This window comes from Panthera tigris, chromosome A2 (genome assembly GCF_018350195.1).
Source record: "Panthera tigris isolate Pti1 chromosome A2, P.tigris_Pti1_mat1.1, whole genome shotgun sequence".
Classification (NCBI taxonomy): Eukaryota; Metazoa; Chordata; class Mammalia; order Carnivora; family Felidae; genus Panthera; species Panthera tigris.
In genome coordinates, this window is record NC_056661.1 from 135,470,990 (window position 1) to 135,498,645 (window position 27,656).

At 35.1% G+C, this 27,656-nt stretch overlaps 1 long non-coding RNA gene across 1 annotated transcript in view; it reads left to right on the forward strand.

Moving 5' to 3' along the window:
- Nucleotides 1–23,778, forward strand: part of LOC122236458 — a 102,141-nt gene extending 78,363 nt beyond the window's left edge. Inside the window, exons 4-5 of the long non-coding RNA XR_006214530.1 lie at nt 19,622–19,709; nt 23,713–23,778. This is a non-coding gene — a long non-coding RNA (uncharacterized LOC122236458). The remainder of the gene's footprint in view (nt 1–19,621; nt 19,710–23,712) is intronic.
- Nucleotides 23,779–27,656: the final 3,878 nt, after the last annotated feature.

The following is a 27,656-nucleotide window of genomic DNA, read 5'->3' on the forward strand; positions in this document are numbered from 1 at the left end:
AAATGAGGATGTATAAAAAACCTGTGGTGGTGTTCAAATGCTGCTTTGATAAACTCTAACCATGAACAGAAATTCTGGGAAAGGGTAAAATAAAATAGTTTTCCTTTGTGCTTCCTTTTTACTAAACTACTATTATGGATAGACTAAGAAATTTTATCAGAGACAAGCAGAAGACATCTTACATACCACAATATGGCATCCCATATTTGTTATAGATAAGCTTCAGTAACTTTCTACATCAAAGTGGTGTCATATTTGGAGTAGAGGTCATATATGATGTACTGAATTGAGGAAAATTACTTAGAAAACTGGATCTAGTTATAATATATACAAAAAGATAGATGAAGCAGTCAGTGGAATCAGTTTGGAATATGGCATTTGACTTTATTCTTGACAATGTTCAGGTGGTTTTACAACAAACTTATGAAAATACATTAAAAGTTATATAAATATAACCAGGGAGCCTCCACTGGCTGTGTCATAAGTGCTTATGAAGTGTTTGCAAGGTGCATAATAGTAATGGTCTTTTAAAAATCTAAAGCCAGTGTTTTATACTTTTCTTTTCAATAAGTGTGAAATTTGTCAGTATTGCCTGTAAATAATTGTGTTATCTCTTTTACTGTAGTATAGATTATATTTAAAAAACGTTTATAAAGTTTTATGAATTTTTTGTGTGTTGTTTTTTAATTTTATTTTTTAATTTACATCCAAATTAGTTAGCATATAGTGCAACAATGATTTCAGGAGATTCCTTAATGCCCCTTACCCATTTAGCCCAGCCCCCCTCCCACAACCCCTCCAGTAACCCTCTGTTTGTTCTCCATATTTAAGAGTCTCTTATGTTTTGTCCCCCTCCCTGTTTTTATATTATTTTTGCTTCCCTTCCCTTATGTTCATCTGTTCTGTCTTAAAGTTCTCATATGAGTGAAGTCATATGATATTTGTCTTTCTCTGGCTAATCTCACTTAGCATAATATCCTCTAGTTTCATCCACGTGGTTGCAAATGGCAAGATTTCATTCTTTTTGATTGCCGAGTAATACTCCATTGTGTGTGTGTGTGTATGTGTATGTGTGTGTGTGTGTATACACACACACACACACACACACATACACACACCACTTCTTTATCCATTCATCCATCAATGGACATTTGGGCTCTTTCCATACTTTGGCTATTATTGATAGTGCTGCTATAAACATGGGGGTGCATGTGCCCCTTCGAAATAGCATACCTGTATCCCTTAGATAAATGCCTAGTAGTGCAATTTCTGGGTCGTACGGTAGTTCTATTTTTAATTTTATGAGGATCCTCCATACTCTTTTCCAGAGTGGCTGCACCAGCTTGCATTCCCGCCAACAATGCAAAAGAGATTATCTTTCTTCTCATCCTCACCAACATCTGTTGTTGCCTGAGTTGTTAATGTTAGCCATTCTGACAGATGTAAGGAGGTATCTCATTGTGGTTTTGATTTGTATTTCCCTGACGATGAGTGATGTTGAGCATTTTTTCAGGTGTCAGTTGGCCATCTGGATGTCTTCCTTGGAGAAGTATCTATTCATGTCTTTTGCCCATTTCTTCACTGGATTATTGGCTTTTTGGGTGTTGAGTTTGATCTGTTCTTTATAGATTTTGGATACCAACCCTTTATCTGATATGTCGTTTACAAATATCTTCTCCCATTCCAGCAGTTGCCTTTTAGTTTTGCTGATTATTTCCTTCGCTGTGCAGAAGCTTTTTATTTTGATGAGGTCCCAATAGTTCATTTTTGCTTTTGTTTCCCTTGCCTCTGGAGACATGTTGAGTAAGAAGGTGCTGAGGCCCAAGTCAAAGAGGTTTTTGCATGCTTTTTCCTCAAGGATTTTGATGACTTCCTGTCTTACATTTAGGTCTTTCACCCATTTTGAGTTTATTTTTGTGTGTGGTGTAAGAAAGTGGTCCAGGTTCATTCTTCTGCATGTCCAGTTTTCCCAGCACCACCTGCTGAAGAGACTGTCTTTATTCCATTGGATATTCTTTCCTGCTTTGTCAAAGATTAGTTGGCCATACGTTTGTGGGTTCCATTTCTGGGTTCTCTATTCTGTTCCACTGATCTGAGTGTTTTTGTGCCAGTGTACCTTACTGTCTTATGATTACAGCTTTGAAGTACAGCTTGAAGTCCGAAGTGAAGTGTTTACAGTTGTTTAATAAAGAACTATATATTTAAAAAGGTCATCTTAGCAATGCAATGTTGACCTTTTAACAGTAAGTTATAAGCCAATTTATAAGCCCTTCATTCCTAAAAATCAGGTGTTATTAGTCAATGGCAGTTGGGTTGCCTTATTATTTTGACATGATTTTAACATACAAGTCCAAATACTGATCATCATCTGTATCTTTCCCCTTCACCCCTACTTAAGGCCACATATTGAATGGTTAAGAATATACCTCCATCACTTACAGACAGATCAATTCAGCAAATATTTACTGAATTCCTGACCTATTTATGGGAAGGTTCTAAAGAAAATAAATATGAAGTAGGTCAATTACACATATTCCTTATGTTTATAAATGTTCTTCTGTTATATATAAAATATAAATGTTAGTTGTCTTTAGTCATTTTTTTAATATGAAATTTATTGTCAAATTGGTTTCCATACAACACCCAGTGCTCATCCCAAAAGGTGCCCTCAATACCCATCACCCACCCACCTCTCCTTCCCACCCCCCATCAACCCTCAGTTTGTTCTGTTTTTAGGAGTCTCCTATGTTTTTGCTCCCTCCCTCTCTAACCATTTTTTTCCTTCCCCTCCCCCATGGTCTTCTGTTAAGTTTCTCAGGATCCACATAAGAGTGAAAACATATGGAATCTGTCCTTCTCTGTATGACTTATATCACTTAGCATAACACTCTCCAGTTCCATCCATGTTGCTACAAAAGGCCATATTTCATTATTTCTCATTGCCACGTAGTATTCCATTGTGTATATAAACCACAATTTCTCTATCCATTCATCAGTTGATGGACATTTAGGCTCTTTCCATAATTTAGCTATTGTTGAGAGTGCTGCTATAAACATTGGGGTACAAGTGCCCCTATGCATCAGTACTCCTACATCCCTTGGGTAAATTCCTAGCAGTGCTACTGCTGGGTTATAGGGTAGGTCTATTTTTAATTTTCTGAGGAACCTCCACACTGTTTTCCAGAGCGGCTGCACCAGTTTGCATTCCCACCAACAGTGCAAGAGGGTTCCTGTTTCTCCACATCCTCTCCAGCATCTATAGTCTCCTGTTTTGTTCATTTTAGCTACTCTGACTGGCGTGAGGTGATATCTGAGTGTGGTTTTGATTTGTATTTACCTGATGCGACGTTGAGCATCTTTTCATGTGTCTGTTGGCCACCTGGATGTCTTCTTTAGAGAAGTGTCTATACATGTCTTCTGCCCATTTCTTCACTGGGTTATTTGTTTTTCGGGTGTGGAGTTTGGTGAGCTCTTTATATTTTGGATACTAGCCCTTTGTCTGATATGTCATTTGCAAATATCTTTTCCCATTCCGTTGGTTGTCTTTTAGTTTTGTTGATTGTTTCCTTTGCTGTGCAGAAGCTTTTTATCTTCATGAGGTCCCAATAGTTTATTTTTGCTTTTACTTCCCTTGCCTTTGGGGATGTGTCAAGTAAGAAATTGCTGCAGCTGAGGTCAGAGAGGTTTTTTTCCTGCTTTCTCCTCTAAGGTTTTGACGGTTTTCTGTCTCACATTCAGGTCCTTTATCCATTTTGAGTTTATTTTTGTGAATGGTGTAAGAAAGTGGTCTAGTTTCATCCTTCTGCATATTGCTGTCCAGTTCTCCCAGCACCATTTGTTAAAGAGACTGTCTTTTTTCCATTGGATATTCTTTCCTGCTTTGTCAAAGATTAGTTGGCCATACGTTTGTGGGTCTAGTTCTGGGGTTTCTATTCTATTCCATTGGTCTATGTGTCTGTTTTTGTGCCAATACCATGCTGTCTTGATGATTACAGCTTTGTAGTAGAGGCTAAAGTCTGGGATTGTGATGCCTCCTGCTTTGGTCTTCTTCAAAATTACTTTGGATATTCAGGGCCTTTTGTGGTTCCATACAAATTTTAGGATTGCTTGTTCTAGCTTTGAGAAGAATGCTGGTGCAATTTTGATTGGGACTGAATTGAATGTGTAGATAGCTTTGGATAGTATTGACATTTTGACAACATTTATTCTTCCAATCCATGAGCACGGAATGTTTTTCCATTTCTTTGTATCTTCTTCAATTTCCTTCATAAGGTTTCTATAGTTTTCAGCATACAGATCTTTACATCTTTGGTTAGATTTATTCCTAGGTATTTTATGCCTCTTGGTGCATCTGTGAATGGGCTCAGTTTCTTTATTTGTCTTTCTGTTGGTTCATTATTAATGTATAAGAATGCAACTGATTTCTGTATATTGATTTTGTATCCTGTGACTTTGCTGAATTCATGTATCAGTTCTAGCAGACTTTTGGTGGAGTTTGTCGGGTTTTCCATGTATAATATCATGTCATCTGCAAAAAGCGAAAGCTTAACTTCATCTTTGCCAATTTTGATGCCTTTGATTTCCTTTTGTTGTCTGATTGCTGATACTAGAACTCTCTTTAGTCATTTTAACTTGAGAACAATGTAGTTTATAACATTGACTAATTTTAAAAAATCTAAGTCAATCTTCTTGTAGAATGTCCCACATTTTGGATCTGTCAGATTATTTCTTCATGGTATCCTTTATGATGTTAATAAATTTCTTTTAAACTGGAAGTTCAGTTTAAAAGTTTGAACATATTCAACTCAAACATCTTTTCAAATATACTTCTTAGTGAACTTCTCATTGCACACAATAGACAGACTGCCCCACAGATCTCACCATTTTCAAAAGGTACCTTTTCCCCATTATATGTAAGAAATTTTTGAGGTGATATTTTGAGTCAGTGAGATTTTTCTCTTTCCTAAGCAACTTTTTACCCAATGGTTTGATTCACATTTATGAACAAGGCCAGAATCATTTATGACCTAACACAAAGGATAATGAAAGTGAGATGTTAACCTGTCTCAAAATTAATAACTTCAAGGATACAATCATTTAAGAGGTTAATGCAGATAAAGTAGAAAGAGGTTTAGCCAATGTCCCCAGGACATTTCCTCTCATAGTAGGCATATATCTCTGGCATAGGATTAGAGATAAAGTCTAAGCCAAATTTATGAGTCACCTCACATGGTGGGAATGTTTAGGTCTTAAAACATCATTTCGTATCCAGATGGTTACAGATCTTACATGACATCTTCCAGAAAGCCATGCTTCTTGATTCCATAGATTCCAGTTTTGTTTATCATCAGTAATCCTATAGGGACATCCTGATAAGAGCATTCCACAGGGAAAAAACAAAAAACAAACAAAAAAACTCTTCTCCTAGCAAATAGCATTAGTCTATTTATTAGAAAAACCTAGTTATTATCAGGAGAAAACTGGATCATTAACCAGATGCTTTAACCCCCTCCCCCCCGCCAAATTACAACATTAACGTTTGTAAAATAGTGATTCTCTGATTCCTTCATTACTTCTTCCTCTCTTTTTAAATATCAGTTTGGATATACGGACATTTTAATCAAACATGTTGTAATCACTTACAGTTCTCTCTCTTTTTTTTTTTAATGTTTACATTGTCACAAATACTACTAATGGAAGATTCAAACTTGCCCCTGTGTCTTTTTGGCATGATGCCATTTATTTGAGCTTTTTCTTATTTTCTACCACAAGATGTCCCAAACTCATCTTTTTTCTTTCCTAGTCCCAGACAGACTCTAAAATTTCTACAAGGAACCTCAATTTTAGGGGGTAAAAAATCTGTATACTGGATGTTACTTGGGTGACACTGCATCTGAGTTCTGCCCAGTGGACAGAGCTAAATAATCCGAATGTATATTTGCATCTTTATATTATATCATGAGGTTATGATAAAAATTCATAATTTAATACATTTTAAAATCTTTTTAAATGTTACATGAATATCCCTGTCTTTTTATTGCAAAGATCTTTGTCCTGTTATATTATTTACATGTATGCTTTATCCAATCAAATATATAAGATAGATACAATAAGGCATCTGGAGAACTCAATAAAAAAATTAACAAATTTAGTAAATAAAATTAATTCCTTTACAGGTTTTACATCCTTAGAATATATTCATAAAATATTTAGAATCAAGTTACTGTGTTCAAAGGTCACTGGAGTAATTCCTTTCTTTGTATAATTAGGTTGACAGACATACATTTAATTTCATTTATATATTTTTTGAATTCAATTTTAATAACCATTTCCTTTACCACTGTCCTTGTGTCCATATCTATTCTAAACCGAAACCACTTTTCTCTCTACACAAAGTGATTCCAGGTGCACCTCTCAGATATCTGCCCAAAGGGAAATTTTCCTGTGTCACTGTTTTAAAATCCATTCTTGGGTGAGATTGTAGTCTACTTGCCAACTATTTTTGCTTGTCCACAACCAAGTTAATTTAGCTGTAAGCTAAGCTTATGCATTTTCCTCCTCTTTCAGATTGTTATAAGAGATCCTGCATTAAGTTATAATCATGAAACGAGGGAGGGCTATTTGTGCAAATGTATGGGTGTCCAGTACACCTGCTCAACAACTGTCTTGTATACTCTGGTAATGCTCATCCTCTATTCCCAATGTACCACTTCCATCTTATTATGATTTGTTATTGAATACATTCAATATTATGCCTTGATGGATCTGACAGGACTCAGCTTATGATGGCCAGTTCCAGCTGCATACACTTGGTGGTCCACAGTGAGCCATACATCTCTACCATGGCCCAGCAGTATGCCAAGAGTTGTCTGTCAAAGGCAAATAATTCTATGCTGCAAAATAAATGGCCTTGCTCCAGAAACTCAGAGGTTTATATTATGGTTCTCTCACTGGTACTTGCCACCAAATACAAATGATATTTTTCTCCATCACTGAAATCTTTAACCACATAGAGTTTTCTGCTTGGACCTTATGAATAGCTTTCCATACTCTGGGATCTACGCAAAGATTGTAGTTTTTGTTCACCCAATAAGCCAGAATAGCAGTCCTAGTAATATGGTAACATTAAACTAAAAAAAAAAATCAACTGGAAATTGTGCTTCCTTCTTTTAGGACAAAAATGCAAGATGAAATAATTTGTATTATATTTTGTTAAGAATTTCCTGTAAAAGCTCTTGGCTGCCAGAACCATAAAAACATAATGAGTTTGGAAGGCCTTGAAACACACAGGTTCACCTCCCAAATCCAGGAGCATTTGAGTTCTCCAGATGCCTTCAGCATGGTAGCCAACTCTTAATTCTTCAGGTCGATAAATACAATGTCATTGGTGAACTATATCAACATGATATTTTACAGAATGTCAGGACAGTTCAGGTATCTTTGGACAATATTATTATAGAAGGCAAGAGTATTACTACAACTTTGTGACAAAAGTGGAGATTTGTATTTTTGTCCATTTCATGTGAATGTGAACAGTTTTGGTTTTTCATTTCTGATTAGGTTAGAATACAACAAATTAACGAAATCAATGTTCACTTATCATGTACCTGAGTCCATACTTATCTGCTCTCACACATATATCGCATCTAGCATCAGGACTAATATTTGGGCTACTATTTGGTTGAGCTTATGGTAGTCTGTAATTATCCTCAATGAATCATCCAGTTTCCATAAAGGCCAGACTCCCAAATGAATGTAGATATAATGGAGGCCATACACTTACATCCCTTTTGATCCTTGAGTTTGGGACTAGTTTCTACCACATTCTCCCCCAGAAGGTAATACTGTTTTGACTTATTAGCCAAATGGAGGGCAATTGCAGATGATCCTAAATGATCTTCACTATTATTAATAACTCTTATAATATATAATAGGTAGAATAATGGCCCCTCAAATATTTCCATGTCCTAATTTCTGGAACCTGTGAATAAATTAAGCTACATGATAAAAGGTGGTTAATTAGATGATCTTCACATAGAAGTTATTATCCTGAATTATCTGGATGGGCCCAATGTAATCACAAGGGTCCTTAAAAATGAAAGAAGTGAAGAGAAGGAGAACCAAGGAGATAAAAGCATGATAATTTGGCTTGATATTGCTGAGTTTAAAAATGAAGGAATTGGGTTATGAGCCAAGGGGGGCAGGTAGTCTATAGAAATTCAAAAGACAAAAAATGGATTCTACCCTGAAGACAGCCCTGTTGACACCTTGATTTTAGCTCGGTGAGTCCCATTTCAAAATCTGAATGCAAAACTGTAAGACAATAAATTTGTTTTAAGCCACGAAGTATGTGGTAAGTTGTCACAGAATCAGTAAGAAACTAATACAGGTTTAGGGAACTAAAAATTGTGTGCTACTATAACAAATATCTAAAAAGGGTAAAGTGACTTTGGAATTTGGCAGTGGGGAAAGGCTGGAAAAATTTCAGCTGCGATTCTACTCTTTTCAGTTGTTATATTCACTGATTATTGCAATAATTGCACTTACTCTAACTTCTGATAATTAAGCAAATTGCACCTTGCCTCTATTGTTTTACAGTCCCATTATTTCCCTTATTTTCAGAAAGTTAAGTTCTGTAACAGTGACTCCTACTATTATAGGGGATACAACTGAGTTATTTGCAAGTGTTTTGATTCTTCTCAGTCTTTTTAAAAAAAGTTTTTTTGGAATTGTGCTGAGACAATTGCAAGTCCACATACAGTTAAGTTAAATAATACAGAAAACTTGCACACTTTCTCCAATTTTCCCCAAAGGTAACATTTTGCAAGACTTCAGTATGTTGTATAACATTACAACAAGGATATTGACATTGATCCAGTCCACCAGACTTGAGTCTGGTAACAAAATAGTGTAATAGGGATAGAGGAGGGCCAGATCATGCCATACTGTGCCAATGACAAGTTGCCACACCCTAACACAGAACATTCTCAAATGACTCTCAGAACACGTTAGAACTCCAAGGGGAAAATCATCTGCAAGTGCTATGGTGACTCAGAGGTAGAATGCCATTTCTGGCTGGGATGAGATGAAGGTAGAGGTAGAGTTACAGGGATTATTGGTAGGACTTTTAAACTTCGTTAGGCAGGATGAGAATAGTCTTTTAATTCAGGGCCTTTTTGCTCTGGCTGTGTAACCTACTATTATTCTGGAAATTTATACGATCTATTGTTCTGACAGAAGCATGAACCATTCCCAGTTATGTTTCTACCCTTGGGATTATCCACTTGGTTTCTTTGAGGTGGTTCTTTTCCCCTGGGAAATTTCCTTACACACATGTCAGCTAAAGGTATGTGAGACTCTATGCAGATTTATGGAGCTTTCTCTCTCACTATGCATCTCTTTCTGCTCTGCATCTATGCCCTATGAATTCTTGTCACCTTGGCCTCCCTGACCTCCCAGCTCTGTCAATTCAGAATGATGGCCAGATTCCACACGGGTCCTCATATCTTTGGTGCATCTTAGAAACTCTTTCCAGGAAATAAATTGGGGGGAATAGAAGGCTTACTAAGCTTCTCCTCTCTGAGGGATAATGGTCCTACCTGTCTGATGTTTACTGGACCAAAAGCCATTGCTTTATACATTTTATTTTTAAAAATCCTTTTAAGTTGAGAGGGTAAATTGTATCCCTGTTTATCATCACCTTCATTCTTAAAATAACTTCTTCTTGGTCTCCTGGGTAGGCCAAGTGAGACTATGGGATTAACACAATGAATGAGCTCCCTGATTTCAATGAAGATGATGGATCACTGCACAGCAGAGTAAAAACAATTTACTGACAAAGATGGGTGCATTTCCCATAAGTGGAAGCAAGGATACATCAATATTTAGAGTATTTTACCCACAGGTAGTTTCAGCAGTGGCTAATTGGTCACAGTTCCGATAGAAATAAAATAGGTTTGTTTGAAGTCTACAAAAATATTGCTAGATCAATATAAAGAAAATAAACAAACAAAAACACACAAGACCCTAAACATCTGTTTGGTCAAAAATCTGATGAGTTGCCACGACGGACTTTCCTATTCTTCAATGCAGTGTTCATATCTACATGTGTTTAGAAACCAAGAGCCCATTGATTAAAGCAAAACCTGGCTTTCTTGAAAATATACTGTGTCATTGCCACAAGTTAATACAAGTTAAATCTTCCTTTTATGCTTTTTAAAGGAATATGTAGCCATTTATTAGAATAAATAGGAAAAAGGAAAATTGACGTAGCTGGACTATTCAGGGATTTCTAACACTGACTCTGAATTGACATTAGTTTCCGTGGACACAAAAATGGTATTCTCATCCACAATTAACACTGGGGTTTTTTGTTGGTGAGAGGATATATGGGTTAATCTCCACTCACAGTGGGCCTAGCTGTACCTCTAATATTTTGGTTATATCCCAAGTTCTTGATTACATAATTGGAATAGATATTCTTGGCAAATGGCAGAATTTCCACAAAGATCTGTTAACTTCATGGGTAAAGCTTTGTGGAAAGGTATAAATGGAATTATCCAAAACTTCTCCTCCATACCAGGATAGTAAAATAAAAGTAAAAATCTAACTTGGGGGGAATTATAGATTAATTCCTCTGTTGAAGACTTGAAAAAGACATGGATGTTGAGACCTATCACATCCTCATTAGCTTATCTGTGTGGATATGCAATAATTGGGATGACCTTGCAATAGGACATTGGATTATGATCAACTTTACGAGGTGGTAACTCTAAATGCAGCTTCTATTTTTGATGTAATATCTTTGAAGAACACATAAACACACCTGGTAGGCTACTATGGACCTGAATTGATTTTGTCCATCCTAATTTAAGAAGGCCCTGTGAAGTATTTTTATTTTCTCTTGGCAAGGCCAACAGTATACTTTAACACTTTTCATTTCACATAACATCAAACTACAATGTAGTCCACTACACTGATGATATAATGCTAATTGATTCTCATGACCAGGAAGTAGTAATTAATGTATTAAGGCATTTAAACTAGAGATTTGGAGATATAGCCCACAAAGTGCCAGAAATATCACATCACTACTCTAGACAAAATGAGGCACATTACTTGGTAGTTTTTATGTTTTTTTTTGGCATCAACACATAAAACGTTTGATTGTGCTGCTTCCATCTGTCCATCAAGTCACCCTGTCAGGATTGAGAAGTACCAGAAAAAAAGAAAACACTACAGCTAATTAGACTACAAGTTGCATTTGCCCTTCAGACCTATGATTCAGAAGATCTATTGATATTAGAAGGATGGAGAACTGGATTTTGTTTGGAGGCACCTTCAAGTACCAATATGAGAATCATTTCAGGCCTCTAGGATTTTATAGCAAGCCTATGTCCTCTTAAGCAAATAACTATTCTTTTGTGAAAGAATTCAGGGGCCATGAAGGTCCACAAGTGGTTAAGACTCTTGACACTAACTACTTCTCTATTGATTACTCCCTTAACTGACACCTAAGAGCTCAGAGAGAATTTGTGGTAAACAGCTAAGTAGGAAAGAAGAAAATTCTTATTTACAGATGGTTTTGCATGATATATTGGGACCATTCCAAAAGGGCATCTGCAGTATTACAATCTCATAAGTTATAGTACTAAAGTATTATAGAGGAAGAAATTATGTCAAATTCCAAAACTTTCAGTCATATTTTGATTTTCTCTTTGGATAGGAAGATGGCTGGAAGCGCAGATATACACTGATTTACAGGTAAATTCTAGTGGATTGGCTGGGAAATCAGGAACTTGGAAGGAATAGAATTGAAAGAGTGAGGACACAAAGTCACCAAGTAGTTGAATCTCTCATAATGGACAAAGTGTAAAGATATTCATGATGCATTTAAAAATTTAGCAAATACCATCAATTGTGGAAGTTCTTGTTGACAAATGACATATTTCATGGATGTTAGCCAGCATCTTTTCCCAAAGCCAAAGGTACTTGCTGTATCTACCAAATATACCATGAACAAAGGTGACCATTTTGGCAGGAACAGAGGTCATACATAGACTCAACAACATGGTCTTCCCCTTACCAAACCCCCATTACAGCCGAGTGCCTAATTTTCCAATGTTAGAGTTTAAGACAGAGCTTTCAATATGGCATTATTTGAGGGGAACCTGACAAATGTTTGGTGGTAGATTGATCACATGAGCTCTTTATATTAGCGAGCAGGCAAAGAGTCATTCTTAACTTCATTTTTATCCTTCATTTTGTTGATGTGGTGTATGATGTTGATAGATTCGCGAATATGAAACCTACTTTGCTTCCCAGGAATAAATCCCACCTGATCATGGTGAATGATAGTTTTAATTTATTGTATTATGTACTTTAATAATATTTTGTTAAGGATTTTTGCATCTGTTCATCAGGGATATTGGCCTGTAGTTTTTTTTCAGTGGTATGTTTGTCTGGTCTCAGTATCAGGGTAGTGCTGGCCTCATAGAATATATTTGGAAGCTTTCCTTCCTCTTCTATAAGGTATCTAATAGTTATTAACTCTTCTTTAAATTTTTGTAGAATTCAATTGTAAATCCATCTGGTCCTAGACTTTTATTTTTTGGTAGCTTTTTGATTTTGTTACCTATAGTCAGTCTGTTCAGATTTTTCTATTCCCTCCTGGTTCAGTTATTGAAGATTGGTGTCTGGATATGTATGGATTTCTTCTAGGTTGTCCAGTGGTTGGCATATAATTTTTCATAGGATTCTCTTATAATCCTCTGTATTTCTGCAGTGTCAATTATTACTTCTCTCTAGTTTCTGATTTTTTTTTTTATTCTTTCCTTCTTTTTTTTTCTTGATGAGTTTGGCTAAGGGTTTGTCAATTTTATTTATTTTTACGAGGAGCCAGTTTTTGGTTTCATTGTTGCTGTTGTTTTTCTGTTCTTTTTTTTTTTAACATCTCTATGCCATTTATTTCTGCTCTGATCTTTGTTTTTTCCTTTCTTTTACTCACTTTGTGTTTTGTTTGTTCTTCTTTTTCTAGTTCCTTTAGGTGTAAGGTTAGATTCAGTTTTTTCTTGCTTCTTGATGTAGGCCTGCATTGCTATATAAACTGCTTTCACTGTGTTCCAGAGATTTTGGCCCCTTTTGTTTTCATTTTCATTTGTCTCCATGAATTTTTTTTTTTATTTCTTCTTTGATTGCTTCATTGATCCATTGGTTGTTTACCATCATAGTGTTTAGTCATTTTTCCCAATTTTTTTTCTTGTGATTTATTTCTAGTTTTGTACTGTTGTGGTCAGAAAAGATGGATGGTATGATTTCAATCTTCTTAAATTTATTGAGGCTTGTTTTATGGCTTGTTTTATGTGATCTATTCTGGAGAATATTCCATGTGCACTTGAAAAGAATGTGTATTCTGCTGTTTTTGGATGGAATGATCTGTATACATCTGTTATGTCCATCTTGGTCCAATGTGTCATTCAAAGACATTGTTTCCTTATTGATTTTCTGTCTGGATGATCTACCCATCGATGGAAGTGACGTATTAAAGTCTTCTACTATTATTGTATTACTATCAATGTCTCTCTTTATGTCTGTTAATATTTGCTTTACGTATTTAGGTGCTCCAGTGTTGGATGTGTATTTACAATTGTTATATACTCTTGTTAGATTGATCCCTTCATCATTATGTAATGCCTTTCTTTGTTTCTTGTTATAGTCTTTTTTTTAAAGTCCATTTTGTCTGATATAAATATTGTTACCCCAGCTCTTTTATTCACTTCCATTTGCATAGGGAATGTTTTTCTATCCCTTCACTTTCAGTATGTACACATCTTTAGGTCTGAAGTGAGTCTCTTGTAGGCAGCATGTAGATGGGTCTTGATTTTTATCCATTTTTCTACTCTGTGTCTTTTTATTGGAGCATTTACATTTAATTTTTATTTTTAATTTAAATTAAAATTAAAATAAATTTGTTTATTTTATTGGAGCATTTAAATTTAAAGTAATTATTGATGGGGTGCCTGGGTGGCTCAGCTGGTTAAGCGTCTGACTTCGGCTCAGGTCATGATCTCATAGTTTGTGGATTCGAGCCCCGCATCGGCTCTGTGCTGACAGCTCAGAGCCTGGAGCCTGTTTCAAATTCTGTGTCTTCCTCTCTCTCTGCCCCTTCCCTGTTCATGCTCTTTCTCTGTCTCAAGAATAAAGTTGGTTTAGTGGTGATAAACTCCTTTATGTTTTGTTTTTCTGGGAAACTCTTGATCTCTCCTTCAAATCTGATAATGTCCTTGAGGTATAGAGTATTCTTGGTTGTAGGTTTTTCCTTTCAGCTACTCCCTTCTGGCTGACAAACTTCTGCTGAAAGAATCAGCTTGTAGTCTTATACATTTTTCCTTGTAGGTAGTTTTTTTGTTTCTCTCTTGCTGTTCTAAGATTCTCTCTTTATCTTAACCTTTGACATTTTATTTATAATGTGCCATGGTGTTCATCCTGTTTGGTGTTCCTTGGGTTAGATTTGTTTGGAACTCTTTGTGATTCTTGGACTTGGATGCCTATTTCCCTCCCTAGGTGAGGGAATTTTTTAGTTACTGTTTCTTCAAATAGTCTACATCTTTCTCTCCCTTCTTTGGGGACCCCTCTAATGTGAATATTTGTTTGAAGTTGTCAAAGAGGTGTCTTAATCTATCCTCAGTTTAAAAAATTCTTTTCTTTCTGCTGTTCAGCTTCTGTGCTTTCCATTACCCTGTCTTCTAGATCACTAAGGGTTTTTCTGCATCCTCTAATCTGTTGATCCCCTCTAGTGTACATTTTGAGTTATTATACACTTTTACTCTTATGGTTATTTTTAATATTTTCTGTGTCTTTATTGAAGGTCTCACTCTTCTTTTCTCCAGTCCCATGAGTATCTTTAAAATCATTACTTTAAATGATTTATCAGGCATTCTTTTTCTGAGGTTTTCATATCATGTTTCATATCATTCTTTTTCTGAGGTTTTTTCTTCTTGTTTCTTTTGGAGTATATTCTGTCTCCTCATTTTGCTTGACTCTCTGTTTATTTCTATGGATCAGGTGAAATGACTACTTCTAAAATTGAAGGAGTGGTCTTGTATATGGTGTCTTCTATGCAGATTATGTGTACTTGGTGACTTTTGCTGGCTGGCTAGAGCTGTGGGCGTATATGCTAGTTACTCTTTCAAACTGACTTTTTACGGAAAGAAAAAGAATAAAAGTAAAAGAATAAAGAAAAAATAAAATAATAAAAGAAGAAAACAAAAAAAAAAGAATAAAAAAAGAAAAAGAACAAGAAACAAACAAAACCAAAAGGAAAAAAAATAAAAACAATGCATGACAAGACAAATTTTAAAAAGTAAAAACGGGGTACCTAGGTGGCTCATTCGGTTAAGCATCTGACTTGATTTTGGCTCAGTTATGATCTCATGGTATGTGGGATCCAGCCCTACGTTGGGCTCTGCACAGACCGTGTAGAGCCTCCTAGGAGTTCTCTCTCTCCCTCTTTCTCTGCTCCTCCCCTGCTCTTGGGTGCATGCTTTTCCCTCACTCTCTCTCTCTCCCTTTCTCAAAATAAATAAACTTAAAAAAATAAAGAAAAAAGTAAAAAAAAATAAAATTAAAATAATAATAATAATAATAATAATACACAAAACTATGGATTGTTTCCTGTGTGTCAGAACTATAGGGCAGCTGTCATGGGTTGTGGACCCTGGGCTCACTGAGGTTGCAAGCTCACTATGAGGCTTTTTTTCTGTGTCCCAGTGTGACAAGGGCTGATGTGAGCTTGTAGATGCTGGGGTTGCTGAGGTCTCAAGCTCCCTGTGACAACTGGTTACATGGTTACTAGACCCACCCATTAGATATCAGGACCCTCCAATTATGGCATCCAAGCCCACCCCTTATGGCGTCCAGACCCTATACATCTGGGCTTTTAGGGTGGAGGATGAGAGAGTGTTACAGCTCCCCAGCCCTTTTAAACCAGAGATTTTTGTGTCCCAGCGCTACTAGGGCTGGTGTGGGTTTGTGGACTCTGGACTTGCTTAAGTCACAAGCTTACTCAGAAGATCAGACCTGCCCTTTGAGGTATCCAGATCCTGTTGTAGACTTTAAAGGTGGGGTGGAAATGTAAACCGTGTCATTCTCCACTCCCTCTGCCTGGAGACCTCTCCTGTAGCTTCTCATGGCAGACTTCAGCTTGGCAGACTTCTAGTGTTTTCTCTTTTATATGTTAGTTGCTCTTTTGAACCATGGCTTTTTTCTCTGTGTCCAAGTCCCTCTGTACTATCCTTCCCCACTGCCATTCATAGAGTTGGGGTGGGAGTTTCCTTTGTTACTGTGTCTCCATCTCTTTTGCTGTTCTCTTGCCATTCTATATTTGGTCGTTCAGTAGTTGTGCAGTCAGCCCTCAGTTCTTCAAGAGGATTTGTTCTATCAATAGGTGTAACTTGGTGTGTTCTGTGTGGGGAGGAGGTGAGTACAGAGTCTTCCTATGTTGCCATCTTGACTCAGAACCTACATTTCTTTTTTGTTTGCTGGCTATCTGTTATACTCTGCCAATATAGGGTGCTCCGGGACACTGCATGGCTGGACGAGGATCAAGCAATTTTATATTCCTCCAGTTTTCATGATTTTCAGTGTGACAGCAAAATCACTGGCATGCATTCACCACACTGGTGGCGGTTCGTGTAGTTCTGATGCTGATGCCCTCCAGATAGTTTCTGTATCATAATAGTGGTAATGGCCCTCAGTATAACAGAGGGCACATTCCAGCAAATTTTTCTTCACCATAAGTGATGTCTTCTTGTGGCAGCAATAAATATCTTCTTTTTTAAAATTTTTTTTAACGTTTATTTATTTTTTTTGAGACAGAGAGAGACAGAGCATGAACGGGGGAGGGTCAGAGAGAGAGAGACACAGAATCTGAAACAGGCTCCAGGCTCCGAGCTGTCAGCACAGAGCCCGACGCGGGGCTCGAACTCACGGACCGCGAGATCGTGACCTGAGCCGAAGTCGGCTGCTTAACCGACTGAGCCACCCAGGCGCCCCTAAATATCTTCTTAGTAGTGGTCTGATACTCAGCTCCTCAGGACCCTCCTCTGTATTTCTTCATCATTTACTTTTCCCTTAGCCCTGGGTATTGAAACCACTTTGTATTGCCATATCTTAGGGTGATTTCTTATCTCTTCTAGTAGTTAATCAACTTTTACATAGTTCAAAATCTTCATATTCCTTAATTTTCCTGTTCAATGTACTAACTGTATCTTGACTGGTACAGACTGACTTCTTATAATATTGCATCATTTAGCGTTATTTTTGGTTTCATTCGCTAAACACATGACAGTACTGCAGGAACATAGTAAAGGCACATGAAAAATGAAAGAATTAAACAAAAGTATTTTCTGTTGTCACACAGACATACAAAAGAAAACACCTTCAACAACTAGACCTACAAAAAACCAAAAATGTAGATCCAGCGATAGCGTTAAGTCAGAAATAAAAGAGAACGGGGAAAAGTGAGAAGCACATCTAATGGGTGATGATTGGAACCAACTAATTCAACATGAATCTTTACATAAATGTCCCACATCTGAATTAGAATTTACATATGTGAGAACAGTTTTAACACACATGACTTATTACATACCCACAAGTGCTTGTGACCACACTTAAAAAATTGCTTATTTTAGAGTTCTAAAACATATAGAGTGAATTTATACAAATCTATACATTTACAACCTAAACTACATATAGTAGATGGCACTTTTTATTAGACATTAGTGGAATATATGGAAAATGTTGAACACCTGTTATATGATATCTGATTATATAAGATTATTGCTCCTGGGATTTTAAGGGACAATTAGTCTCTCCTTTTTCCCATAAAACCCCCCACCATCATAAAATTGTAAAATTGGGACTTAACAAAGTAAAAAAGAAATACAAGTATTTCCACAAAATAGATTCATATGCACCCTGAGTCTCAAGTATTTACAGTGCTATCTATGTAAATGGAAAGTGAGATATAGTTGACAGAAATAATAGCATAGTGTATTTCATGAATATGTTCCCATTTAAAAAAAATTTTGTAATGTTTATTTATTTTTTGACCGAGAGAGAGAGAGACAGAGCATGAGCAGGGGAGGGACAGAGAGAGAGGGAAACACAGAATCTGAAGCAGGCTGCAGGCTCTGAGCTGTCAGCCCAGAGCCCGACACAGGGCTTGAACTCATGTGAGATCATGACCTGAGCCGAAGTTGGACGCTCAACTGGCTGAGCCAACCAGGCACCCCAATATGTTCCAATTTTTAACAACAGGACATAAAGTGATTCTCATCAGTATGAATAAAGCTAATCATATGCCATATAATAAAAAAATCAAAACATAAGAGTCTTCTGATGATACTAATAATGTCAAACAGTTCTAGTTCACTGAATACAGAATTGAGGAAACACCTAAAAACCTGGCAAAAGATGTAAGAAGTACAAACAGATGATATTAAACTTAAAATATAGATATATTAATTCTAGATTGAAAATTTTTGTAAAGAGTAAACCAATTGTTGAGTACAAAAATCATACTCCTATGAACATTTTATTTTGATTTTTACACATACAATTTAATGGGGGAGTCAGAAATATCACCTCTCTCTCCATAGAATATAACATAATATAATATGATAATCTTATATATCTAACTTGATGGCATTCTCAATAACTCCCTTGGACGCTTTACTTACTCCCTTTGCACTGAGCCTGGAGGGATAGCCATTTAAACTGCCTGTTTCCTGTGGTCCCAGGGGACCCCTGGGAATGCAGCGCCCCAGAGGCTCTCAGAGCTAGGTGATTTGGGAGTCAGTTCCTCTGGTAATAACCTTAAAAGTTGGGATGTTAGATGTGTGGTCCAAACCCTTTGTCCCTTCATCCAGGGAGAAGGTGGAGTTGGAGGTTCCCTCCCAATTGTAAGGTACTGTGTGCCAGGGTTGCCATTTATGGAATGCGTGTGTCTCAGCTCTTCCTACCTGTTTCATTATAGGTATCATCTCAGTCACTGATATGTAGGAGTCTCTCAACTAGTTTCTGAACTTTTCTCAGAAGGAATGGATGCACGTGTAACTGTTTATTCAGTGCATTCCTGGGAGGAGAGAGAGTCAGGTACTCCTGCCATCTTTCTGATGTCATTCTTGACATATCCTTTGAAAAGAGTTTGGGAAAAGAAAAACATATTTGAAGTTAAAAAGCATTAATGAAAGTTCTATTAGATAAAGGAGACTAATGATTTCCCAAAAAATATCATCATTGAACTGATCAATTTCCATTGTATAGAATCCATAAATAGAAGAGCTTCATTAAATTCGGTAGAGTGGATATATTTCCATGACACTAATTAAGATATTTTCTTATCTTATCACTGTTTAAATTCAGTATATCCTGAGTGGGTTAAATAGGCAAAATAACCTCTATCTTTAATGCTTGAAATATGTTATTTATGGTATGAAGTTTTAAAACAAAGAAAAGCTCAAAACCTAAGAGTTTGGGTTATGTGTGTTGTGCATGAGTGTGTATGTGTGTATTTTTATTTTTCTTTGAAAAGCGTAATTGCTTTTGTTGTTTTCAGATTTAACGTGCTGTTGCTATCTCCTCTTTCTGAGAAAAAAAGTTCTGCTGATATACAGGACAGAGGCTGCAAATCAACTGAATTTATGGTAATTCCCTACAATATTTCAGTAGTAAATTTTAACAGTATGATTGACAAAGAGTGAACTGGCCCATTAAATTAGTTTTACTACCGTAAAATCTTTCCCTTCAAACTGAAGTGATTGCTATCATTAACCATACAATGATGTGGTCTTATCTAAGTAATTCTCTTTTCCTCACTGTGCAGAATCATAAACCTCATTTTGGTTATATGTTTATATCTTAGTAAAAATCTGTTGACTCATTTACATTCTTTAAATAATGCATTTGGCAGTGTTTTACCTGTGTGAAAACCATAATCCTCTCCTGTGAACTGCATTTAACTGAAGACGACTTTATTAATTTAATTTCAAATTTCTGTTCAATGAGTTAACTTATTTACAAAATAATGTCAAAAAGGCTCAATGATTATTAATACAGAAGGATCAGTTATTACACATATATCTAATTATACTTTATACTTTTAAACCTCAGCGTAATTTTAACCTAGTACAGAATTTTTTTTTTCATTTTTTTTAACGTTTATTTATTTTTGAGACAGAGAGAGACAGAGCATGAACAGGGGAGGGACAGAGAGAGAGGGAGACACAGAATTGGAAGCAGGCCCCAGGCTCTGAGCCATCAGCCCAGAGCCTGACGTGGGGCTTGAACTCACAGACCGCGAGATCGTGACCTGAGCTGAAGTCGGACGCTTAACTGACTGAGCCACCCAGGCGCCCCTTTTCATTTTTTAAAATACCGAGGGTAACTTTATTGTTCACTTGCAAAAGCACTGTTTTTTTTTTTTTTTTTTACTAAAGAACACATCCAATAGAGAATATTTGGACTTATTTATATTTTTTATCCACATTAAACATATAATACAGTTTGTAACACTATTTGGCAAACAGTAATACTTGAGAAGTGGAATTATTTTTCAATATGATGAAATGTGCTCTTAATCAATATTTGAGCTTAATCAACACTTGATTAAAATACTTAAAACCCACATGACAAATGATTATAAATAGTCTTTGTTATATTAAAGCATGTAATAAGGATGCATGGGTATGTTTTAATCAGTAATCATACTGGATCCTATAATTAATGAAGGGGGAATTAAATCATATTTAAACTCATTCTCATGGGAGTCAGAAATTCTTGGATCACTGACTTGGCTCTGCCTCTAATATCAGTGCTATTAATGTTTGTCTTTGTTTCCTCACCTATAAAAAGAATGTAATTATGAAACTTAAATCTTAGGTTTGAGTGAAGGCTAATTATGATTACATATGTAAATTACTTGGCACAGGGCTTGGCGTATTGCAACTACACAATAAATGTTTATACCATTTATGATTATAAATGTTATTGTTTTGAGCCTTAAGATTTTGTTAAAAAGTACTGCATATCAACAGATTAGAGGTACACATATTATTTTAGAATTGTTGAAAATTCAGAGATAGGAGTTGACTTGTGTTATTATCTTTGCTTCAGATTTCATGAACATGAATTGGAAACTTAATTATTTATCAAGAGCTGTACAAAGTCCAGTGAGCTCTAAGAGAAATAAGAAGAAATCCTCATTGACAAAATCTTTTTTTTGCAATAACATCAAAAAGAACAATTATGAAACATAAATCTAATACAGTACATAAAAACTCTATGTATAGAAATATGACATCTTTGAAAAAAATGAAAAGGAATTTTAAAAAGGAAACATAGGCCTTATTTTACAGTAAGAAGACTTAATATTGCACAGATACCAATTTACTCTAAATTGATCACTAAATACATTCCCAACAAATTTTTGTAATAAATATTAAATTTAAAATTTGATTACAATTTGATTCTAAAACTTATATAATAATGCAAAAAGTCAACCACAGCCAAGGAAATATTTCCCCTTTTTATTAGGATATACCTTACAAATACTAAAGTATATACATTTTAGGGATATAGCTCAATTTTTTATAAGAATATAGCTTAAAGCTTTATTTATACATGTGTGCTGGTCACTCAACTTCATCTCATATCAAGATTTATAATTTCTCCATTCCAGAATATTCCCTGTCTTGAATTACTGGTGGAAAAGCTTTTCCTAGTCAATTTCCCTCTCATACATGACCACTCTTCTGATCTCTATTGTTAATGGATTCATTTTGTCTGTGAACGTTTTATACAAAATAAAATCACACAATATATACTTTTTCTCCTTCACGTTTCTGTGATCAATATTATGTTTGTGAGATTCATCCATATTGATGTCTGTAGCAGTTTTTTCCTTTGAATATGCCATAAATTTTTATGCATTCTTCTGTTGATTGACATTTGGCCTGTTTTAAAACTTTTGGTTATCATTAATAGTACTGTTAGGAACATCTTTTCTTGGTCATAAACACTAATTTCCTACTGAATGAACACACAGAATGGAATTATTGGGTTACAGGCTAATACTGTCAACTTTAGTAGATAAATCTCACCAAAAATTTTTCCAAAGCAGTTGTTTGTTCCAATTACGGTACTACACTCAATATATGTGAGTTTCAGTCAGTATACATCCTTGACCGATACCTGGTATGGTTATCTTTTTTCATTTCAACCATTCTGGTGTATGTATGGTAGCTTTTTGCAGATTTTCTTTGTACTTCTTGACAACTAGTGATACTGATTTACTCACCATATGATTTGAAGACTTTTTGTGAAATGTCTTTAATATGTTAAGTTTAAAGTTACAAATTTTTTTTTCTTCAAAGTTACTGGTCTATTTATCCTCTTTACCTTGCCTATCCTAAGATCATGAAGATATTTCTTATGTTTTCATGTAGAATAACATTTATTTATTTATTTAAAAATTTTCAATGTTTTCTTAAATGATTATTTATTTTTGAGACAGAGAGACAGAGAGCAAGGGGGGGAAGGGGCAGATAGAAAGGGAGACACAGAATCCGAACCAGGCTCCAGCCTCTGAGCTGTCAGCACAGACCTCAGTGCAGGGCTCAAACCCATGAACTGGGAGATCATGACCTGAGCTGAAGTTGGACACAACCAACTGAGCCACCCAGGCGTCCCTAGAATAATTTTTTAAAGTTTAACCTTTTACAGTTATCCTCATGATTCTTCTCAAATTATTTTTTTGTTTGGTGTGAAATAGTTGTCAAGATTAATTTTTTCCTTATGAACATATAGTTGGCCAGACTTTTTAAATTAAGACCATTATTTTCTCCTATGGATTGTATAGATGGATTTGTCATAAGTCGTGACTTTGTCTATTTCTGGACTTTCTATTGTGTTTTATTGTTGTATTTGTATTTGTAATAATACATTGCAAGAAACTCTAGAAGAAAATGATATAAGCTTTTAAGATTTTAAAAACTTAGTAAGGCTACAATAATTAAGAGAGAAACTGGTATGCTATATATTTTCTTTCTTGGGTTGATAAATATTATATGGTTGGCATTTTTACAATAACACTAAACTCTACATTCATGTTTCACAAACTTTTCTGTACATTATATTTTACAATACAAAGTAAAAATAAACACTCTGAGGATCAAGTTGAGTTAGACAAGTCACCAGATGCTTATAACAGAATTAAATTTCCAAAACTTGTACTATAAACTACTATTCATCTGGAAAACTAAATATGAGAAGATCCAAAAAGTAATTATTCAAAATTTTATGGTTATTTTAAAAGTTATATTATTTTAATAATGGAGTAATGATTAACTACAGAGGCAGTGTGTAATATTGATGTAACCCTTAGGGATGTGAATGGTTACTCTGGCCTTTTTACACTACCCATGAGCTTTTTCTAGGATGGTGTCAAACTTGCCTGACAATGCCAAGGAAGTTGTAGTCACACTGGTAAGACTCAAGTTGAGAAGAAAATGCCTAAAAATTTGCATGTATCATTTGGGAGCAAAGACATTTTTTCCATTTGTCGTATGCTTTATGAGTAAAGATTTTAAATTTAAACTCACAAAGTATTGGTAGTTAGTAATAAGTCCTATTACAATATTCAATCTAAAGATTCACTGCTATATAAAGAGAATGCTGTGGGAGAACAAAGGAAAGACCAACAAATGCATCCTAGGGGAAATCTGAAAGGAATTCACAGAAGAACTAAGATCTGAGTTGGACTGAAAAGTAAGTATGACATTGCCTGGAAAAAAATTAAAAATGCAAGAGATAATTGAGAGTAAAATCCTGGACCATGAAAAGTTGGTAAGCCCACTGTGGTTGGTACATGGAATAAATGGAGCACTGGTAGAAAATACCATTTAGTGTGAGAGGTTGGGGCCAGATTGGGGAAAGTCTTACCCATATATGGATACACAATGTTGTTCATTTATTGTGCAATATCACAAGTATCTGTCCCAATCTTCTGTTCTCCAATCAGTCAATACTGAGCACCTGCTCTACATTAGGAAACAATGTGGATATTTTCTTCTTACTACACAGTCAAGGCTTTTTTAGCAAAAATTACTGGCAACCTGGGTTAGAGGATGAGTGGATGGCAAACAAGCCTTGGAAGTGAAATATGGTGAAGTGACCTGGACAGATTTACAAGTTTATCTTCCCTGGAGCCATTTGTTCACATTTCAAAGGATAATAAAAAACAAAAACAAAAATAAAAACAAAAAACAAAAAACAAAAAACTCCAAACACAAGGCCAGTTGTTTACATTACTAAGTGTAACAATCTAAAGATCTTCCCCTTTCCTTCCTAGAAATAGTGTAATTACATTAGAGAGTAAAGATTTGTCCCTCTCTCAAAAGGAAAGGAAGACAGCTGTGCAATCATTCCTAGGAAAGCTTTGAAAGTCATAATTTCAGTGTTTCTCTCATGCAGTAGATTGATGACATCTGCCTTGATCATGTCACTGGATGGAGAAATGTGGCATTGGGAACAACTGCTAACATGTTCTGTAAGTAAATAATTGGTCTGCCTCTGATCCAGGAAATTTGTGTTTGCTGTCAGGATAACACAAATAAATATAGATACTAAAAACTTATCACTGTGCTCCAGGGAAAGTTCTAATTTTATGCCTAATATATTTAAGAAAATAAACTTTTAACCTCCTACAAATTCCCATGCTAATTTAAATCATTTATTTTTATTTTTTTAATAAGCTCATTCCCTCAGAACATCTTCAAAAGAACCACCACAAGGTTAAGTGTTATACACAGGCTACCTCATTTATTTCCTACAATAACTTAGAAGCACCAGCTAATATGAGGATATGGGCTCGGAAACATTGAAAACACTTGCCAAAAAGTGGAGTACAAATAACATACTAGGTCTGTCTGATTATTATTCACTTTACATCACTGCTTCCTTTAAATACATTTGAGCGAAGGAAGGAATGAAAATGATTTATGTTTGTGTGTCTTGTGTGAATTAAAGTACGTACTTAAAAATGGATAATTGAAAGAAATAAAGTAGCACTTTATCAATTCAGATTTTTCCCTTTGCTCAAATGAATCAAGTTTTACTCTATTTCTAAACAAACCAATCATGTCTCTGAAAGTACCTGTCCCATACTTAACTCTAGGTAATGAGAAAAGCACCTTACACAGTAAGTATAAGTAAGGTCAGAAAACTAACCTAAGTAACAATCATAATCATCATCATTGTCATCATCATGATGACAGCTTACTATATGCTAGGCAGGTATTAGTCTGTTTAATCCCCATAATTAGCTTTTTTAAAGTAGGCAAAAGATATCATTATCTTTGTTTTACAAATGAAGAAATTGAGACACAGATTCATTTCCAAGATCACAGAACTAGTAAGTGAACAGAAATCTGATTCCAGTTCAAATAGTTGGCTCTGGAGTCATACTTATAACCTCTACAGGCTACTGTCTCTCCATAAAGGATTTCAAATGCCTTCATGTTCTTTTAACTGTATTTATGCTCTAGGGAATAGAATTTTTTTATGATATCTCTTATTACATATGTATTATCTATTAAACATTAATCATCCTTAGGATGCATATTCTACTTTAGATGACCAATGAGTGATGAAGTCAAATCTGCTATTACACCAAAACCATACTCCAAGAATGCTTTGCATAGCTTATGTTACATGTGAAAACAAGCAAATTTCCTTAAAAAGTCATGCCTATAGTATGGCACATGCATTTTCTATAATCATGTTCCATGAAATAAACATCTGACTGATGCATTTTTTGCTCTGCAGTCTCAGCTGTTACAAAGAAGTGACAATTTACACAAAGATTTGAACTGAAAAGGTCATCTTCTCCAATTAGCCCTACTTCATAATTCCCAACTGTCTAAAGAGAGTAGTTTAGATACATTCATGTGTGCAGATGTTTAAAATGAAGGCCACAAACTCTAAAATCATTGCCATTCTATTCATAAATCAAAGGTCTCAAAATCTTTTCAAGAAGGAAATAATTTTAAATGCTTTGGTCAAGAATAAAATAAAAATTAGGCATTTATTTCGTTGTCCACTTTTGCAAACTGAAAGAAAAGATATAGAAGCTGAAAATAAATCATGAAAAGGAGATATGTCATGATTTTCTCAAAAATGTCTGAGGTTTTGGGACATTGGAGTAGACTTAAAAAAACTAGCCCAGGAACAGAAAAGATACAGCACAGTCTCAATAATTAGACATGCCACTACCTCATTATTTCAGGTGATTTTATGTTCTAAATAAACATTTTATTTTCATAGAGACATGTTGGATATGAAATGAAATGAGTATTAGGAAATGAAGGTTAATGAGCATGGATCAACAGGGCAGAACCAATTCATATGAAAGAAAACACAAACAAATTGTGGCTAGATTACCAAAACCACAATCACATATACATAATGTGAATATAATATATATAATATTACATTATATATACTATTATATATTAACATAATATATTGTATAATTATATATTATACATATTTACATATATTAAATATATTGTGTAATTATATAATATATATTTACATATATTAAATATATAATATATTATAATATATAATATATAATACAATAATATACTATTCATGTAATATGATATATATTAATTCATGTAATATATTAATATATTATATATGTGTATGATGCACATAAATTTATGATTCTCAAAATGTTTCAGTCTGTCTTCTACTTCAGAAGAAAACCCAAACTATTTGCTTTAGAAGATTAACAGATTAATTTTTAGAGAATTTTTAGGCCTACTGCAAAATTGAGCAGAAAGTAGAGTCCCAGTCTATGTCACCTCCCAACACACAGCCTCTCCAATCATACTGCACCAGTGTGCAGTGGTACAGTCACGAAAAAACACTGAGACATCACATCACATCACATCACAGTTCATAGTTTACATCCATTGTATATACTGCACATTCTATGGGTTTTGACACATGTAAAAGGTGTGACTACCATTATAGTATGATATAGGATAATTTCACTGCCTGGAAATTCTCCTATGGTCCACCTATTCATCCCATTCTCTTTCCAAGCCCCTTATAATCAATGATCATTTTACTGTCTCAACAGTTTTGGCTTTTCCAGAATATCATATAGTTGAAATCATACAGTATGTAATCTTTTCAAATTAGCTCCTTTCACATAGTAATGCATTCAAGTCTTTTTGTGGCTTCATAGCTCATGTTTTGTTAGCACTGAATACTACTTCACTTTATAGATGTAGCACAATTATTTATCAAAGGACATCTTGGTTGCTTCCAAGTTTTGGCAGTTATGAATAAACCAGTTATAGATATTAATGTGGAGGTTTTGTGTGAATGTAAGTTTTCGAATCATTTGGGTAAATATGAAGGCATGCAATTCATGAAGCATGTAGGAAGAATATGTTTAGTTTAGTTTTCTTTTCTTTTTTTCTTTTTTTGAGAGCGAGCATGCAAGTGAGAGAGGGGCAGTAGGAGAGAGAGAATCTCAAACAGGCTCCATACCCAGTGCAGAGCCCAATGTAAGGTTCAAT